The following is a 20,214-nucleotide window of genomic DNA, read 5'->3' as shown; positions in this document are numbered from 1 at the left end:
CGACTTTCAATAATCCATACAAAAGAATGGCCCTGACTAACATTAACCTATACGTTTCACAAATCACTTACCTCACCAAAATCTTCGTTACTCGAACTACTGCAATACAGCGAGCGCCACTACTGCCAGCTAAATAAAAGATTCAAACTACTGAAGGCACTAACTACTGACAGGCATTGTTAGCAAATGAAAGATTTTGATAGAGAACAAACAATGTATTTACCTTAATAGTGTTCAAAAGTCATATCGGTTCATGACATCCAGTCTTACAAATTTCCTGTGGTGTGCGTACTGTAAGACCTTCGGTACACACACCATCAGATTATTTAACTTGTCGCTCTAACGAAGTAGGCGAGTGTCAGCAATATGTCTCGTGGTCTTATCGTGGCGTGTTTTTCTTCTGCCGTTAGGTCAGACGATAGAAATGCCACTTGCACGCTTAGAGTAGCAGATTGACGGTGACCAACTTTAAACAGAACTTGATTAATTTTCACACACATTTATTAAAATAATAAATAACATAGACATTACGTAACTTGATTCTGGATGCTGTTTACAATTGACAATCTGAAGTTCCTTTGGTCTTGGTACGTTAATCTTATTCTCACATATCTCTGATACTTGACAAAGTGTCTATACATTTATCTTCATTGCTATGTACAGGAATATGGTAATCTTATTAGGTGCAGACTGAAACTTGACTATAGACTGGTGCAGACAAATGCAGACTGACTAATCGGAGATCTGTACACTCGTTATAATACCTCGAGCGTTCAGGTATCACTGCGCGAGTGTGATCCGCGAGGAGAAAAGGTTCTACGTTAGCAGCAATCTCATTGGCTGCGTTACATATTAATACGCGGATCGGCGTAAGCAGAATTTGGTCCGTCTTTATGGCAGCGCCATCTCGTAGAGCGGAGACGGACGAGCGCTGCGCCTGCGCTGTTGTGCTTAGCGGGGCGCGCGCTCTAGTGGGAAAGTTGTGTACGCGCTGACTACGCGGGACTATGTACACGTTTCCCTTTTCTGACGGACACACGTTCAGATCATCCACTCATAGTAACCTCTCAAAACTCTGGCAGGATCTTTTTCCGGCCACAGCGAAGTCGGAGATTTGATGTCTTACCATATACCTGTTATTCACAGTACACTCGTGAAATGGTTGTAGGGGAAAATCCCCTCTTCATCGATACCTCGGAGATGCTATGTGCCATCGCTCGTTCGCCGACTATAACACCACGTACAGACTCACTCCATTCCGCATTACTTCAACGACTACACTGCTTTTCCGTATCTCCCGACATTCTTTAAACACTGAATCGCCAAGGAAACTGGTATAGGCATGCGTATTCAAATGCAGAGTTATGTAAACAGGCAGAATACGGTGCTGCGGTCGGCAATGCCTATATAAGACAAGTGTCTGGCGCAGTTGTTAGATCGGTTACTACTTCTACAATGGCAGGTTGTCAAGATTTTGACTGAGTTAGTACGTTGTGTTATAGTCGGCACACGATCGATGAGACACAGAATCCACGAGGTAGAGAAGAAGTGGGGATTTTCCCGTACGACCATTTCACGAGTTGTAAGTAGACTGTTTAGGTTTTTATGTTGGTAACACCACGTAGTGCTCTGTATGAAAATCGCTGACTGCGCTGTGTGCAATCTGTGGCTGGTTGGACTCATTGTTGGAATATTCGCTAGTGTAGCGTTCAGCAGTTGGATGTGAACAGCGCGTAGCGTTGGGCAGCTGGAGGTGAGCCGCCAGCAGTGGTGGATGTGGGGAGAGAGATGCCAGAGTTTTGAGAGATTACTATGAGTGGACGATCTGGAAGTGTGTCCGTCAAAAAAGGGGAATTTGTAAGACTGGATGTCATGAACTGATATACCGGGTAATCAAAAAGTCAGTATAAATTTGAAAACTGGATAAATCACGGAACAATGTAGATAGAGAGGTAAAAATTGACACACATGCTTGGAATGACATGGGGTTTTATTAGAACCACCCCATATTGGTGCCGCGTGAAAGATCTCTTGCGCGCGTCGTTTGGTGATGATCGTGCGCTCAGTCGCCACTTTCGTCATGCTTGGCCTCCCAGGTCCCAAGACCTCAGTCCGTGCGATTATTGTCTTTGGGGTTACCTGAAGTCGCAAGTGCATCGTGATCGACCGACATGCTTTATAGTGTTGTTCACAACATTATTCCTCGACTACAGCTATTGTTGAGGAATGATGGTGGACATATTGAGCATTTCCTGTAAAGAACATCATCTTTGCTTTGTCTTAGTTTGTTATGCTAATTATTGCTATTCTGATCAGATGAAGCGCCATCTGTCGGACATTTCTTGAACTTTTGTATTTTTTGGTTCTAATAAAACCCCATGTCATTCCAAGCATATGTGTCAATTTGTACCTCTCTATCTACATTATTCCGTGATTTATTCAGTTTTCAAATTTATACTGACTTTTTGATCACCCGGTATATATATATATATATATATATATATATATATATATATATATATATATATATATATATAATGACTTTTGAACACTATTAAGGTAAATACATTGTTTGCTCTCTATCAAAATCTTTCATTTGCTAACAATGCCTGTCAGTAGTTAGTGCCTTCAGTAGTTTGAATCTTTTATTTAGTTGGCAGTAGTGGCGCTCGCTGTATTACAGTAGTTCGAGTAACGAAGATTTTTGTGAGGTAAGTGATTAATGAAAGGTATAGGTTAATGTTAGTCAGGGCCATTCTTTTGTAGGGATTATTGAAAGTCAGATTGCGTTGCGCTAAAAATATTGTGGTTCAAAATGGTTCAAATGGCTCTGAGCACTATGGGACTCAACATCTTAGGTCATAAGTCCCCTAGAACTTAGAACTACTTAAACCTAACTAACCTAAGGACATCACACACATCCATGCCCGAGGCAGGATTCGAACCTGCGACCGTAGCAGTCCCGCGGTTCCGGACTGCAGCGCCAGAACCGCTAGACCACCGCGGCCGGCCAAAATATTGTGGGTCAGTTTAGTAATGATCAGAATAAGTAAAGAGAGAACATGTCTGGGTACGTTCAGTTTTTTTCAGCTGTTTGAAAATCAAATAACGTAAGAGTTTTCTAGCACCGTCGTTCTTTACATACAGAGGGGAAGTTTCAAAGTGTACAATGAATATAAAGAATCCGGTAAAACATCGAATCTCCAACATCACTGTGGTCGAAAAAAAGATCCTGCAAGAACGGGACTAACGACGACTGAAGAGAATCGTTCAGTGTGACAGAAGAGCAGCCCTTCCGCAAACTGATGCAGATTTCAATTCTGGGCCATCAACAAGTGTCAGCGTGAGAATCATTCAACGAAACATCATCGATATGGGCTTTCGGAGCCGAAAGTCCAGTCGTGTACCCTTGATGCCTGAATGACACAAAGCTTTACGACTCGCTTGGGCCAGTCAACACCGACTTTGGACTGTTGATGACTGGAAACATGATGCCTGGTCGGACGAGTCTCGTTACAGATTGTACCGAGCGGATGGACGTCTACGGGTATGGAGACAACCTCATGAACCCATAGACCGAGCAAGTCAGCAGAAGACTGTTCAAGGTGGTGGAGGCTCCGGAATGGTGTGGGGCGTGTGCAGTTGGAGTGGTATGAGACAACTGATACGTCTGGGTATGACTCTGACAGGTGACACGTAGTAAGCATGCTGTCTGATCACCTGCAACCATTCATGTCCATTGTGCATTCCGAAGGACTTGGGCAATTCCAGCAGGGCAATGCTACACCACAAATGTCCAGGATTGCTACAGGGTGGTTCCAGGAAGACTGTTCTGAGTTCAAACACTTCCACTGGCCACCAAACTCCCCGGACATGAACATTATTAAGCATATCTGGGATGCCTTGCAACGTGCTGTTCATAAGAGATCTCGTACTCTTACGGATTTATGGACAGTTCTTAAGGATTCATGGTGTCAATTGTCTCCAGCACTGCTTCAGACATTAGTCGAGTCCATTCCACGTCGTGTTGCGGCAATTCTGCGTGCTCGCGGGGCCCCTACACGATGTTAGGCAGGTGTACCAGTTCCTTTGGCTCTTCAGTGTATAACCTCCACTGCCACCCGCCATCTGTGAGTGGTTATTGCACGTTGACGTCAAATACGGCGGTGGTCATATTAATGTGACTGGACTGTGTATCACCACCATACTATCCTATTAAAATGTACTTTATACTCGTAATGCTGACGACAGTTCTTCCTCTGCTGCTACGTCGATGGATCTTTTGTTTATAAATATCGGTTTCCGAGATGTAAATTATGTACGAAACAATTGCAATGCCTTAAACTACCAGTGTGAAAAGCTGTAAGTGTGAATACACAAGCTTAACTCCACGAAGGAAGAAGAGGGCTAGCTACCTGTTAACGTGATGGGATGTCCCGGTGGGTATCCCTGGCGCTATATGTCAGGCACTGGGTCACTATTCTCTGCTCCGTCAAACTCGAAAGGCGTGAGGTACATGATATGGAAGTCGAAAAACACTGAGACTATGATGACAACTTGACACCGTACTTCGGAATAGACGAGCGCGTTAACGCGCCGCTTCTGGGATTCGGGGAGGCGCTCCTGATCTGGATCGAATTTTCTTCGCGGATTAACGACGAGACCTGGTCAGCCGGCGAACTTGAATGTGGTTTTAAGCGGTTTCCCACCATACCACATAGCCGATACCCACGTCCCGCCTGAGATACAAGCCACGCAAACGTTTAGAAAATGGTTTCAGACTTGTACGTAGAATTAACTCTAGACGCAGACAGATGGGGTATGCAATTCCGTCCTGAGGGTGAATAAGAAACTAATGAATTTAAACGTTTAGTCTCTACAAACCATTAAACAGCAACAGCAGTATTCCGTTCACAGCCTGATATTGTGCGTATCCATTGAAATTTTCCTGTTGATGCTGATGAAACGCGAATGGAGTGAATAACCGAAGCGCTGTGGTCTTTGTACGAGTTGTTATTAAACTCCGACCGAACAGCCCCAAAGGCACCGACAGACTGCTGTGTCATCCTCAGCCAATAGGCGTCACTCGATGCGGATATGGACGGCCATGGGGTCAGCACATAGCTCTCCCAGCCGTTTTCAGTTTGCGTGACCGGAGCGGCTACTTCTCAAGCAACTAGCTCCTCAATTGGCCTCAGGGCTGAGTGTACTCCGCTTGTCAACAGCACCCGGCAAACCCGGACGGTCACCCACGCAAGTGCTAGCCAAGCCCGACAGCGCTAAACTTCAGTGATCTGGCGGAAACCGGTGTTATCACGGCTATTAATCCACGTTCACTATGGAAGGGATATAGATTTACACTAATCGGCCAGAACATTGTGTCCACCGACCTACATTCGATAAAACCCGTCCAGGCGATAGCAGCGTCACTGTGGAGACCTCACGCCCCACGTGTTGAGCAATGCGGCCTCCCGCATGCCCACTATACGCCCTCGCTCAAAGTCCGTCAACTGCACATACGGTTCACGTCCACGCTGTCGCGGCATGCTACCAGTGTTAAAGACTGCGATGGAGCTCCGTATGCCACGGCAAACTGGCTGACACTGACGGCGGCGGTGCACAAATGCTGCGCAGCTAGCGCCATTCGACGGCCAACACCGCGGTTCCTGGTGTGTCCGCTGTGCCGTGCGTGTGATCATTGCTTGTACAGCCCTCTCGCAGTGTCCGGAGCAAGTATGGTGGGTCTGACACACCGGTGTCAATGTGTTCTTTTTTCCATTTCCAGGAGTGTATTTGAGTTTGACCGAGGGCAGATTGTGATGGGGAGACTCGGCAAGAGCATTGTGGAAACTGCTCGACTTGTCGGTTGTTCCAGGAGTTCAGTGGTGAGTGTCTTCAGCACGTGGCGAAACCAAATTGAAACCACGTCCAGACGTCGTGGGCTTGGACGGCCATCCCTTATTACAGATGTCAGACGTCGTAAGCTGGGCCGATTGGTAAAACAAGACAGGCGGCCAACTGTAGCAGAACTAACAGCAGACTTTAATGCTGGGCAGTGTACAAGTGTGCCTGAACGCACAATGCACCGAACCCTCCTAACGATGGACCTCCGCAGCCGACGACCCATCCAAGTGCCAATGTTAACATCACGATATTGGAAACTACGACTGAAATTGGCAAGTGACTATAGGCTCTGGACATTGGCGCAGTGGCAGATGAATCCCGACACATTCTTCATCATGCCGACGGGAGGGCGCGATTCCGTCGTCTTCCAGCGAAACAACTCCTTGACACCTATACTTCGGAACGGAGACATGCTGGAGGCGGCTCCATTATGCTCTGAGGAACATTCACGTGGGCAGCCAAGGGTCCAGTGGAGCTCGTGCAAGGCGCCTTAACGGCCACGGGGTATCGTACGTTGGGTGTACACAACATACACCCCTTCATGACGGTCATGTTCCCCGACGGCGTGACATTTTTCAACAAGATAATGCGCCATGTCACAACGCCAGGAGTGTGATGGAGTGGTTCGAGGAACACAATGGCGAGTTCTAGTTGATGTGCTGGCTCCCCAACTTGCTATATCTGAACTCGATCGAACATATTTGGTATGTTTTTGGAAATTCGTGGTATAATCTTATGGGACCAAACTGCTGAGGTCATCGGTCCCTAAGCTTACACACTACTTCATCTAACTTACACTAAGGACAACACACACACCCATGCCCGAGGGAGGACTCAAACCTTCGAAGGGGGGGAGCCGCGCGGACCGTTAGAAGGCGCTCTAGACCGCTCGGCTACCCCGCGCGTCCATTTGGGTGTGTGATTGAACGTGGCGTCAGAGCTCGTTGCCCCCCTCCACGGAACTGACGTGAGTTAGATGACTTATGAGTGCGAATTTGGTGCCAACTTCCTCCAGCGACCTGCCAAGGCCTCATTGCTTCCATGTCTTGACGTGTCGCCTGTCGTGCCAAAGGTGGACATACCGACTGTTGGGTAGATGGACATAATATTCTGGCTGATTATACAGGGGTGATCAAAAATATGGTAACACCACAAACACAACACATTACCGTGCCTCAGATGGCGTAGGAAAATCGTTGGCATTCAAAACAGCTTCCACGCGTCTCGTACAGGTGCTTCGTGATTTTTTTAAGGGAGTCATATTCCAACAGCCTTGCCGCAGTGGTAACACCGGTTCCCTTCAGATCACCGAAGTTAAGCGCTGTCGGGCTAGGCTATCACTTGCATGTGTGACCATTCCGTCTGCCGAGCGCTGTTGGCAAGCGGGATGCATTCAGCTCTTGTGAGGCAAACTGAGGAGGTACTTAATTGAGAAATAGCGGTTCCGGTCTCGTAAACTGACATATGGTCGGGAGAGCGCTGTGCTGACCACCTGTCCCTCCATATCCGCATCCAGTGGCGCCTGTGAGTTGAGGATGACACGGCGGCCGGTCGGTACCGTTGGGCCTTCATGGCCTGTTAGGGCAGAGTTTAGTAAGGGAGTCCTATACCACTCTTCCTGCACAATAGTAGCAAGATCAGGTAACGATGGTGGATGTGGATAGCGATCACTTAAAAGTAGACTACAAAGGCTAAATAATATTGAGATCTGCTGACTGTGGTGGCCAGGGAAGATGCGACAATTCGTCCCCATGCTAACAAAATTAGTCCTGGACGATGCGAGCTGTGTGAACAGCGGCCTTGTTGTCTTGGATCACAACATCATATTTGGGGAACAAACATTGTACCCTGGGATGGACCTGCTCAGCCAAAATGGTCACATAAACCTAGGCAGTAATAAAAGTGAAACCTTCTACATCTAAATGTACAGCTACTAGTCATTTCCTTTCCTTTTCCACTCGTAAACTGAGCAAGCGAAATATGACTATCTATATGCCACCATATGAGCTCTGATTTGCCTTATCGTCATGGTCCTTACGCGAAATATACGTTGGTGGCAGCAGTATTATTCTGCAGTCAGCTTTAAATACCGGTTATCTAAATTTTCTCAACAGTGTTCCTCGAAAAGAACGTCGTCTTCTCTCCAGGGATTCCCATTATTGACTTCACGAACCGTCTCCGTAATACTTGAGTGTTGTTCAAACCAACCGGTAACAAATCGAGTAGCCCGCCTCTGAATTGCTTCGATGTCTTCGTTTAATCCGACCTGGTACGCATCCAGAACACTCGAGCAATACTCAAGAATAGATCGCACTAGCGTCCTATATGCGGTCTCCTATACATATAAACCATACTTTCATAAAATTACTGGCAGACCGTAAACCGAAGTCGACCATTCGCCTTCCCTTTTACAATCATTAGATGCTCGTTCCATTTCATATCGCTTTGCGGCGATACGCCTAGATATTTGAACGACGTGACTGTGTAAGACAGCGCACTAATAATGTTGTACTCAATCATTACGGGATTGTTCCTCCTACTCATCTGCATTAACTTACAATTTACTTCATTTAGAGCAAGCTGCCATTCATATCACCAACTATAGTCGCTGAACGAGGTCGCCATCCGTACACCATTGCATCATCAGAAAACAGCCGCAGATTGCTGCTCAATAAGTCCGTCAGATCATTTATGTATACAGGGTGTTACAAAAAGGTACGGCAAAACTTTCAGGAAACATTCCTCACACACAAATAAAGAAAAGATGTTATGTGGACATGTGTCCGGAAACGCTTAATTTCCATGTTAGAGCTCATTTTAGTTTCGTCAGTATGTACTGTACTTCCTCGATTCACCGCCAGTTGGCCCAATTGAAGGAAGGTAATGTTGACTTCGGTGCTTGTGTTGACATAGCACTCAATGCTCTACAGTACTAACATCAAGCACATCAGTAAGTAGCATCAACAGGTTAGTGTTCATCACGAACGTGGTTTTGCAGTCAGTGCAATGTTTACAAATGCGGAGTTGGCAGATGCCCATTTGATGTATGGATTAGCACGGGGCAATAGCCGTGGCGCGGTACGTTTGTATCGAGACAGATTTCCAGAACGAAGGTGTCCCGACAGGAAGACGTTCGAAGCAATTCATCGGCGTCTTAGGGAGCACGGAACATTCCAGCTTATGACTCGCGACTGGGGAAGACCTAGAACGACGAGGACACCTGCAATGGACGAAGCAATTCTTCGTGCAGTTGACGATAACCCTAATGTCAGCGTCAGAGAAGTTGCTGCTGTACAAGGTAACGTAGACCACGTCACTGTATAGAGAGTGCTACGGGAGAACCAGTTGTTTCCGTACCATGTACAGCGTGTGTAGGCACTATCGGCAACTGATTGGCCTCCACGGGTACACTTCTGCGAATGGTTCAGCCAACAATGTGTCAATCCTCATTTCAGTGCAAATGTTCTCTTTACGGATGAGGCTTCATTCCAATGTGATCAAATTGTAAATTTTCACAATCGACATGTGTGGGCTGACGAGAATCCGCACGCAATTGTGCAATCACGTCATCAACACAGATTTTCTGTGAACGTTTGGGCAGGCATTGTTGGTGATGTCTTGATTGGGCCCCATGTTCTTCCACCTTCGCTCAATGGAGCACGTTATCATGATTTCATACGGGATACTCTACCTGTGCTGCTGGAACATGTGCCTTTACAAGTACGACACAACATGTGGTTCATGCACGATGGAGCTCCTGCACATTTCAATCGAAGTGTTCGTACGCTTCTCACCAACAGATTCGGTGACCGATGGATTGGTAGAGGCGGACCAATTCCATGGCCTCCACGCTCTCCTGACCTCAACCCTCTTGACTTTCATTTATGGGGGCATTTGAAAGCTCTTGTCTACGCAACCCCGGTACCAAATGTAGAGACTCTTCCTGCTCGTATTGTGGACGGCTGTGATACAATACGCCATTCTCCAGGGCTGCATCAGCACATCAGGGATTCCATGTGACGGAGTGTGGATGCATTTATCCTCGCTAACGGAGGACTTTTTGAACATTTCCTGTAACAAAGTGTTTGAAGTCACGCTGGTACGTTCTGTTGCTGTGTGTTTCCATTCCATGATTAATGTGATTTGAAGAGAAGTAATAAAATGAGCTCTAACATGGAAAGTAAGCGTTTCCGGACACATGTCCACATAACATATTTTCTTTCTTTGTGTGTGAGGAATGTTTCCTGAAAGTTTGGCCGTACCTTTTTGTAACACCCTGTATAGAGAATAAAAGCGGTCCTATTACACTTCCCTGCGGCACCCCTGACGATACCATTGTCCCTGATGAACACTCGCTATTGAAGTATGTTAGCCATGCGGTCTGGCCGCCTTGCCACGGCTCGCGCTGCTCCCCGCGTCGGTGGTTCGAGTCCTCCCTCGGGCGTAGGTGTGCGTGTTGTCCTCACCGTAAGTTACTTTAAATTAGATTAAGTAGTGCGTAAGCCTAGGGATAGATAACTTCAGCAGTTTGGTCCCATAGGAACTTACCACAAATTTCCAAATTTCTGAAGTATGTTACTTTTGCAGAAAGACAGGGGACTTGGTTAATGCACGATGGGGCACCATCCTGTTTTCTATTCCTGGCATGTAAATCGAACACAGACGATGAAAGAATGATGAACTTGTTGGTACAGAAGTTTCTGGCGACCTTTTTCATCTGAACTTGACCCTTATATTTCCAGTTATGGGTACATTGAATGCAGTGATGTACTCTACAGCGTGTTTCCCTTACATCTGACCTAATTCGACAACATGATATTGTGACAGTTTGTGGAGGGCTTCTAGAATGATGAATGAGCACCTTCTGCACTATCAACAACTAGGTGGCAAATGGTTCAAATGGCTCTGAGCACTATGGGACTTAACATCTGAGGTCATCAGTCCCCTAGAACTTAGAACTACTTCAACCTAACTAACCTGAGGACATCACACACATCCATGCCCGAAGCAGGATTCGAACCTGCGACCGTAGCGGTCGCGTGGTTCCAGACTGTAGCGCGTAGAACCGCTCGGCCACACGGGCCGGCTAACTGGGTGGCATTTCTCGAACAAAAGACGCGTATTTCAATAAGTATTTGTTTCCGGAGGTACCTTTTAAGGATTTTTCGGCATTTCTACTTTTGACTAGTACTCTCTCCTCTAATAATACGCGACACTTTTTTAAGGTTCAAATGGCTCTGAGCACTATGGGACTCAACTGCTGAGGTCATTAGTCCCTTAGAACTTAGAACTAGTTAAACCTAACTAACCTAAGGACATCACAAACATCCAAGCCCGAGGCAGGATTCGAACCTGCGACCGTAGCGGTCTTGCGGTTCCAGACTGCAGCGCCTTTAACCGCACGGCCACTTCGGCCGGCACTTTTTTAAGGCACTTTGCACAAGAGTGTGCTGAAACGTAACGCCTCCGAATTCTTCATGTGAAGACTTTTAAAATTTTTTAAATAAAACAAACGTTATTAATATTCTGCGTTTTATTCATCGTGTCTACATATTTATTTCTCAACATAGTCCTCTTGGAGAGAACGTTCCATGTGTGGGCAAACTCTTCGAATTCGACACTGTATTACAACACGCCGTTTCTCACGCATGCTACACACTGCCATGTTACACGCTACAAATCGGAGTCCACTAGTGGCAGAGGGCTGTACCCATGTAGACAGGAAGAATAAAAATATAGAATGTAAATAACTTTTGCTTTATTTAAAAAGCTTGAAAAGTTTTCAGATAAAAAATTCGGAGGCATTACTTTTCAGTAAGCCCTCGTATAAGTAGGCTTTCACCTGTGCGCTTCAAACGTGCGGAACATTTTATCTGCCGAATGTTTCTGTTTTAGTTTTTCCGGTTTTTAGTTGAGCCTGTGAAGGCAGATACTGTAATATGGAATATCCACAATATTTTGCCTGCTTGGGAAGCCAGAATAACATCAGTTGGGCGTAGCCTGATAGCGATGGTAATGTTACCGATGACAGTGCCGCTGATGTTGAGTCACTATATATGGTTTCCTTAAATTCCTTAACCTAAGAGGACGATGTAAATATTCCAGAATTAGAATCAAGAACTGCTAAGAAGTTTTATAGGCCTTCTGCTGTTCCTAATTTATATAAATGATTTAAGAGACAATCTGAACAGTCCTCTTAGATTTTATGCATATGATACTGTCATTTGTCGTCTAGTAAAGTCATCACAAAATCGAAACCAAAAGCAAAATGATTTAGACAAGATACCCGTATGGTGTAAAATGTATTAGTTGACTTTAAATAATGAAAAGTGTGGGTCACCCACATGAGTTCTAAAAGGAGTCCGTTAAATTTCGCTTACACTATAAATGACACAGATCTAAAGGCTGTCAGTACGAATAAATATCTAGGGATAACAGTTGCGTATGAACAACTTAAATTTGAAAGATCATGTAGACAGTATTGTGTGGAGGTGAACCAAATACTGCGTTTTATTGGTAGAACACTTACAAGGGAACCTCCCCATCGCACCCCCCTCAGATTTTGTTACAAGTTGGCACAGTGGATAGGCCTTGACAAATTGAACACAGATCAATCGAGAAAACAGGAAGAAGTTGTGTGGAACTATGAAAAAAATAAGCAAAATATACAAAATGAGTAGTCCATGCGCATGTTATGTAACATCAAGGAGAGCGTGAATTCCGGAGCGCCGTGGTCCCGTGGTTAGCGTGAGCAGCTGCCGAACGAGAGGTCCTTGGTTCAAGTCTTCCCTCCAGTAAAAAAATTATTTTTTTTATTTTCAGACAATTACTATCTTGAAAATTTTAATTTTTTATTTTCAGACAATGATTATCTGTCCGTCTGATGCGAGGTAACTGCGCCGTAGTATGGGGACGCTACGCCTAAACAAACTTCGAAACACACGACGTCAGTCGACTACAACGCACGGAAGAGAGAGTATTCCTGCTAACGAGGCTCCCTGGCTGGCAGTTGACTGTTCGCTACTTTGGACGAGAGTGCATTAAATACGTGAGATGTATTCCGTGTGCAATATGAATCCATCAAATATAGCTCGCGACTTCAATAACAAGGTTCCCACTGGAGAGGCACGTCCTTTCGTCTACTAATCGCACGGTTTTCCGGTTTGGTCGCAAAACACACACACTAAACTTATTACAGTGAAGAGAGACGTCAATGAACGAACGGACAGATCGTAATTTTCGAAAATAAACTTTTCACTCGAGACAAGATTTGAACCGAGGACCTCTCGTTCCGCAGCTGCTCACGCTAACCACGGGACCATGGCGCTCCTGAATTCACACTCTCCTTGATGTTGCATACCAATCGCATGGACTAATCAGTTTGTATATTTTGCTTATTTTTTTCATAGTTCCACACAACTTCTTCCTGTTTTCTCGATTGATCTGTGTTCAGTTTTTCAAGGCCTATCCACTGTGCCAACTTATAACAAAATCTGAGGGGGGTGCGATGGGGAGGTTCCCTTGTTAGAATATGCAACAATCCACTAAGGAGACAGGTACTTGTCTGAACTCTGCTACGGTACTGCTGTGCTGTATGGGATCCTTACCAGGTGGGACTGATGAAGGACATCGAAAAAGTTCGAAGAAGGGCAGCTTGTTTCGTACTATCGCGTTGTAGGGGAGAGAGTGTCACGGATATTATACGCGAGTTTAAATGGCACTCGTCAAAACAAAGGCGTTCTTTGATGTGGCGAGACCCTTTCACTGTATTTCAATCTCCAACTTTCCCCTCCAAATACTAAAATATTTGGAAGACGCTCGCATACATGATGACAAATGATTATCGTAATAAAATAAGAAAACTCAGAGCTCTCACAGAGAGTTAAATGTTCGTTTTTCCCGTGCGCTGTCAGTGTGCAACAGTAGAGAAATAGCCGAAAGTGATTCGATGTAACTTCTGCCAGGAACTTGAGTGTGAACTGCAGAATAGTTACGCAGATGTAGATATAGCAGAAATGCCGGCCGCTGTGGCATGGATGTGTGTGATGTCCTTAGGTTAGTTAGGTTTAAGTAGTTCTAAGTCTAGGGGACTGATGGCCTCAGATGTCGTGGCCCATAGTGCTTAGAGCCATTTGAACTTATTTTTTTTTTTTTTATCCAACACCGCACAGCAATAATCCAGAAGAGGAGGTACAAGCGTCTTGTAAGCAGTCTGTTTAGTACACTTATTGCAGTTTCCTCTGTGTTCTGCCAATAAATTTTAGTCTTTTGTTTGCTTTACCCACAACATTATCTGTGTGGTCGCTCTAACTTATGTTATTTGTGACTGTAACCTCTAAGTATTTACTCGAATTTACAGCCTTTAGATTTGTGCAATTTATCGGGTAACACAAATTTAGCGGATTCCTTTTGGTACTCATGTGGATGACTTCACGCTTTTCATTATTTAGAGTCAAATGGCTCTGAGCACTATGGGACTTAACACTTGAGGTCACCAGTAGCCTAGAACTAAGAACTAATTAAACCTAACTAACCTAAGGACATCACACACATCCATGCCCGAGGCAGGATTCCAACCTGCGATCGTAGCGGTCGCTCGGTTCCAGACTGTAGCGCCTGGAACCGCACGGCCACACCGGCCGGCCATATTTAGAGTCAATTGCCACTTTTCGCGCCACACAGATATCTTGTCTAAATTGTTTTGGAATTTGTTTTAATCATCTGATGACTTTACATGACGGTAAATGGCAGCATCATCTGCAAACGTTGTGTGACTCAGGTTTTCTCACAAATCATGTATCAGGGACAGCAGAGGTTCTATAAGACTTTCTTGGGGAACGCCAGATATTACTTCTGTTTTACTCGATGACTTTCCGTCAGTTACTACGTACTGTGACCATTCTGACAGGAAATGGAGAATCCAGTAGCACAACTGAGAGAATAGTCCATTGACACGCAATTTGATTTGAAGTCGCATGTGAGATACGATGTCGCAAGCCTTCTGGATATCCAAAGATATGGAATGAATTTGACATACCCTGTCAATAGCATTGGTGAGAATAAAGAGCTAGTTGTAGCTTCGATATAACTCGTAATGTTCGAGCACAGTGTATGTTCCAAAATCCTACTGAAAATCGACGTTAGCGATATGGGTCTGTAATTCAGCGGATTATTCCTTTTTTCTTTCTTGGGTATTGATAGGACTTGTGCAGCTTTCTAGTCTTTAGGTAATGGTCTTTCAACGAGCGATAGGTTGTATGTGATATCTAAATATGGAGCTGTTGTATCAGCATACTCTGAGAGCAATCAGTCTGGCATACAATCAGGACTGGAGGCCTTGCCTTTATTGAGTGATTTAAGCTGCTTTGCTGCACTGAAGATATCTAAGCTGCTTTGCAACATTGAGGATATCTACTTCTAAGTTACTCATGTTGGCAGTTGTTCTTGGTTCGAATTCTGGAATATTTACTTCGTCTCCTTTGGTGAAGGAATTTCTGAAAACTGTATTTAGTAACTCTTCTTTAGTGGCACTGTCATCAGTGACATCACTATTGTTATCGTGCAGCGAAGGTACTGGTTGTGTCTTTCCGCTGGTACTTTACATACGACCAGAATCTCTTTGGATTTTCTGCCAGATTTCGAGACGAGTTTCGTTGTGAAAAGCGTTAAAATTATCTCGCAGTGAAGTTCGTGCTACATTTCAAGCTTCTGAAAAACTTCGCCATCATTGAAGGTACTGGGTTCTTTTAAATTTGGCATGCTTTTTTCGTTGCTTCTGCAACAGCGTTCTGAACTGTTTTTTGTACCATGGGGTATCAGCACCATGTCTTGTTATTTTATTTGGTACATGTCTCGCAATAACAGTCGATGCTATTTCTTTGAATTTAAGCCACATCTAGTCTATGCTTACATGTTCAGATCGGAAGGAGTGGAGACGGTCTCTTAGCAAGGCCTCAAGCGAATTTTTATCTGCTTTTTTTCAGTAGATGAATTTTGTGTTTATTTTTGGTGGATGTTACGGCGTAAAGTCAAGCGCCGGCACGCCAGTCGGGAACGATAGAGGAGAGAGGGCTGTGAGAAGACGTCAGCCAATCGCACTCTGACCCACCCGTCTCCAGGATGACAACGCGACATCAGCGGCCCCTGTATGAAGAGGACATAAACGCTACGCCCGATTAGTCGCGGCCCAGTTCGATAGTAACTTCAAGACTATTGACTTGCATAGCAGCGACTTAGTATTGTCTATCCTCGCTTCAGTTTGGAACCGAGCGACCGCTACGGTCGCAGGTTCGAATCCTGCCTCGGGCATGGATGTGTGTGATGTCTTTAGGTTAGTTAGGTTTAAGTAGTTCTAAGTTCTAGGGGACTGATGACCTCAGATGTTAAGTCCGATAGCGCTGAGAGCCATTTGAACCATTTGATTGTCTATACTTGATTATTTCGTATGTCGCCCTTTGCTTGCGACGCATTTGTGTAATCGCAAGGTTAAGTATTCTCTCTTTTCATTTTGTAATAAAACTCATTAATACGATTTGAATGAATTGTTTGTCTATCGAACCGAGTACATAGGATCCTTAGACTGCTAATATTTGACGACTAGGCTGGATTTAACAGTAGGTTTGGATGTTACGTATTCAGTCTCGCTACAACAACCTTGTGGTCACTGATCCCTGTATTCGTCATGATGCTCCCTATTTGGTCTGGATGATTTATTGCTAAGAGGTCAAGTACTCGTATGTTTTCGCAACCATTTACACTTGGGAGTGGACTCGTGAACTAAATGTTCAAAATAATTTTCTGAGAACGCACTCAGAACGATTTCGGACAATGTGTTATGCCTATGTTGAACTGTGGGGAGGGGGGGGGGGGGGGGGGTGAATGAGGTCGGTAAAAGGAACCAATTAGTAATTTATTCCGGTGGTCAAGTATAGCCTCTATCCATACTAACGCACAGGAACTATCTACTTCTGGCCGAGCGGTTCTAGGCGCTTCAGTCTGGAACCGCGCGACCGCTACGGACGCAGGTTCGAATCCTGCCTCGGGCATGGATGTGTGTGATGTCCTTAGGTTAGTTAGGTTTAAGTAGTTCTAAGTTCTAGGGGACTGATGACCTCAGCAGTTAAGTCCCATAGTGCTCAGAGCCATTTGAATCAATTGTTTATCTTCTCCATTTCACTACAAGGTAAACAACTTCTGACAGCAATAAACTCTCCACAACCAACTGTATTAAATCTATCCTTTCTGAACACTGTTAAGTCCTTTGTAAAATTTCGGTTGAACTTATCTCCGTCTTTAACCAGCTTACCGTATCTATAACGATTTGAGCTTCAGTGCGTTTTATGTTACATCCCTTGACACGATGGCAATATCATCTGCATATGCGCATATCTGGCTGGACTTCATCATTGTTGTTCCTCTTTTATATACTTTTTGCATGATACAATGCAGTGCTAAGTTAAACAGGACTGAAGAGAGACCATCATCTTGTTTCACTCCATCCTCAAAGTCAAACTGCCTGGTCATTCCGTTATTCATTTTCACTTTTGCTTTTGTATCCTTCATTGTTAGCTCGATTAACCTTCTCAGTTTATCACAGATGTCCAATTCTTTCAGCCCTTTATATAATGCTGGTGAGTTAGTACTCTCGAAAGCTTGTTTAAAGTCAACGAACAGGAAGTGGAAATCTATACCATATTCATAAAATGTTTCCATTATTTGTCTAACAACAAACAACTGGTCAGATGTACCTCTTTTTGGTCGGAATTCACATTGGTGTTCTCCGAGTATCTTTTCAGCTCAATTCTTTATTCTTTCGTTCAGCACTGAAGAGAAAATCTTATATACTGTATTCATTAGGGTTATGCTTTTATAGTTTTCACAATTGAGCTTTTCTCCTTTCTTATACATTGGGCATATTATTCCAGTATTTCACTCCCCCGGCATGCTTTCACTTACCCACATGTTCTTTATTAATTTAAATATTTCACGTCTTAGAGGTTACACCCCCCTCCCCCCGATTTTATTAGTTCTGATACAACCCCATCTTCATCGGGTGCACGGTTATTTTTTAGTTTACTTATCACTATTTACACTTCCAGCATTGTTGGGTTTTGTGCTTCATCCCTTTCGATTTCTCTTGCTCTGTGTTCTCCTCTTGTTCCTGTGTACCTCTTGGGGTCTAATCTGAGTTTATGTTGAGCATATCTGCAAAGTATCCTGCCCACCTCTGCAATATTTCTTCTTCATCTCTTATTATCTTGCCGTTTCTGTTTTTGCATGCATTTTTTTGGGTTGAAAATTTTTTTCTCATCTTTCCCACTGCATGATAGAATTTCTTCGTTTCATTCTGTTCCTTTGATTCTTCTATATCGTTAAACTTTGATTGCAGCCATTCCTTTTTCTTGTATATTCTTTGGGCACTGGATCTTGATTCTTTGTACATCTCCACGTTTCTTCTTGTTTCTCTCGATATCATCTCAGTCTTGCTGCGTTTTTGCGTTCTATTACTAGCCTGCATTCGTCATCAAACCACTCGTTTCTTGCAATTCTGCTCATCCCGACTGTCGTCTGCTGCCTCTTCCACCGGTTTCTGGATCTTAGTCCATCTCTCTTGGATTCCCATTGATTCCTCGCTGGGAGTCAGTGCATCTCTAAATTTTGCTTGATGTGCTTTCACAACTTCTGGGTCACTCAGTTTTTCTGTGTCCCAGTTTGTATTTTTCTTCATTCCAGGTTTAGGTGTTACAGATAGTTTCTCTCTCACTACAGTTTTTACAGCATAGTGGTCTGAGTCACAATTAGGGCCCCTGCAGCTCCTCACATCGATAACTTACGTGGCATGTCGTGCCTTTACTAACACATGGTCTATTTGATTGACTTCTCCACTTACATTTGATTTCTGTGTTCCGAGATGTATTCTTTTATGTGGGAAACATGTGCTCCTGATGATTAGATTATTTCTAGCAGCAAACTGACATAACATTTTGCCATTCCCGTTACTTTCTTCATGTAATGTGTATCTCTCAGATACTCTTCCATTACCGCTTCGCCCAAGCCGTGCATTAAAATCTCCCACAATTAAGAACAGATCATACTTCTGTACTTTACTGCATACCTTTTCTAGATCTTCATAAAACTTTTTCTTTGTTTCTTCCTCTGCTTCTTCTGTTGGTGCGCATTCTGGTATTACCGTTATATTTCTCAATTTCCCTTTCATTCTGTCCGCTAAGTCTTTCATTTGCGGGTTCAAATTCCTATACACTTTTACCAACCTCCTTTGTTATTATGAATCCCGTTCCGGCTTGTCCTGTTCTTCCGTCTGTCCACTATACAGCAGAGAATACTGGGGCATATTTATCTGTCCTTGTCCTTGCCATCTTATTTCTTGCAGCGCTACAATGTTGTACTTGATCTTCATGATCTCATCAACTATTTCTTTCATTTTTCCAGGTTTCAACATTGCTCATACATTCCATGTTACTATTGCCAAATCTTTTGTCTTTTTTCTTTGCCGAGGTCGTGTTTTTTGTGTCTCATCCATCATCAGAGGCTCTTGTTGAAGTTCCGTAATATGTAATTTTTACAGTGTGGGGTTTCTGCCTCCTCAGTCAAGACTTGTCCGGCTTGGGTGACCCTGCCAGTAGCTACACTGCCGCCGGCATAGCAGTCGACTTCACAGAGGCACGCAAAGCCTCCCGCCCGGCACTGGAAGTGCCTACGATAAGGCAGTGTCCCCTGGGAGGAGAAAGACACGCTGTACTTTATCCTCAGCAGCAACAGAAGGCACTCTCTCTCGCTGACAGCACACCGACACTTTAGTTTTAAAATGAAGAAGAAAAAAAAAAAACGAGCAGCCGCCACTGTGGGACCATGGAATGGTTCCATCAAAAGTAATCACCGCACGCAATAAGACATTCATCCCACTGGGAGACGAGACAGTGAATTCCTGTTTCGTAGAACGCAGTCGGCCGCCAGCGGATCCACAGCCGCACAGACCCTTGCACTTCCTCGTCCGACTGAAAACGACGTCCACGAATGTCTTTTTTTCAAGTCGCCAAAGATGTAAGAATTTCACGGTGAAAGATCCGGGCGGTACAGGAGATGCTGCTGTGTTTCCCAACCAAATCGCTGAAGCATGGACTTGGTCTCGTTGGCAGTGAGGGTTGCGGACATTATCGTGGAACAGTATAAGCCCGTCCGACAGCCCGACGGCAAACGGTAAAGCCAACTGTGTAAACATCTCGCATCTCCCCCGGCAAAGAACAAAGCTGTTCACAGAAGTTCCGGTAAGGTCATGATGACATTTTTTAA

This window comes from Schistocerca nitens, chromosome 3, assembly GCF_023898315.1.
Source record: "Schistocerca nitens isolate TAMUIC-IGC-003100 chromosome 3, iqSchNite1.1, whole genome shotgun sequence".
NCBI classification, from domain to species: domain Eukaryota; kingdom Metazoa; phylum Arthropoda; class Insecta; order Orthoptera; family Acrididae; genus Schistocerca; species Schistocerca nitens.
Note: the sequence above shows the minus strand (reverse complement) of the source record.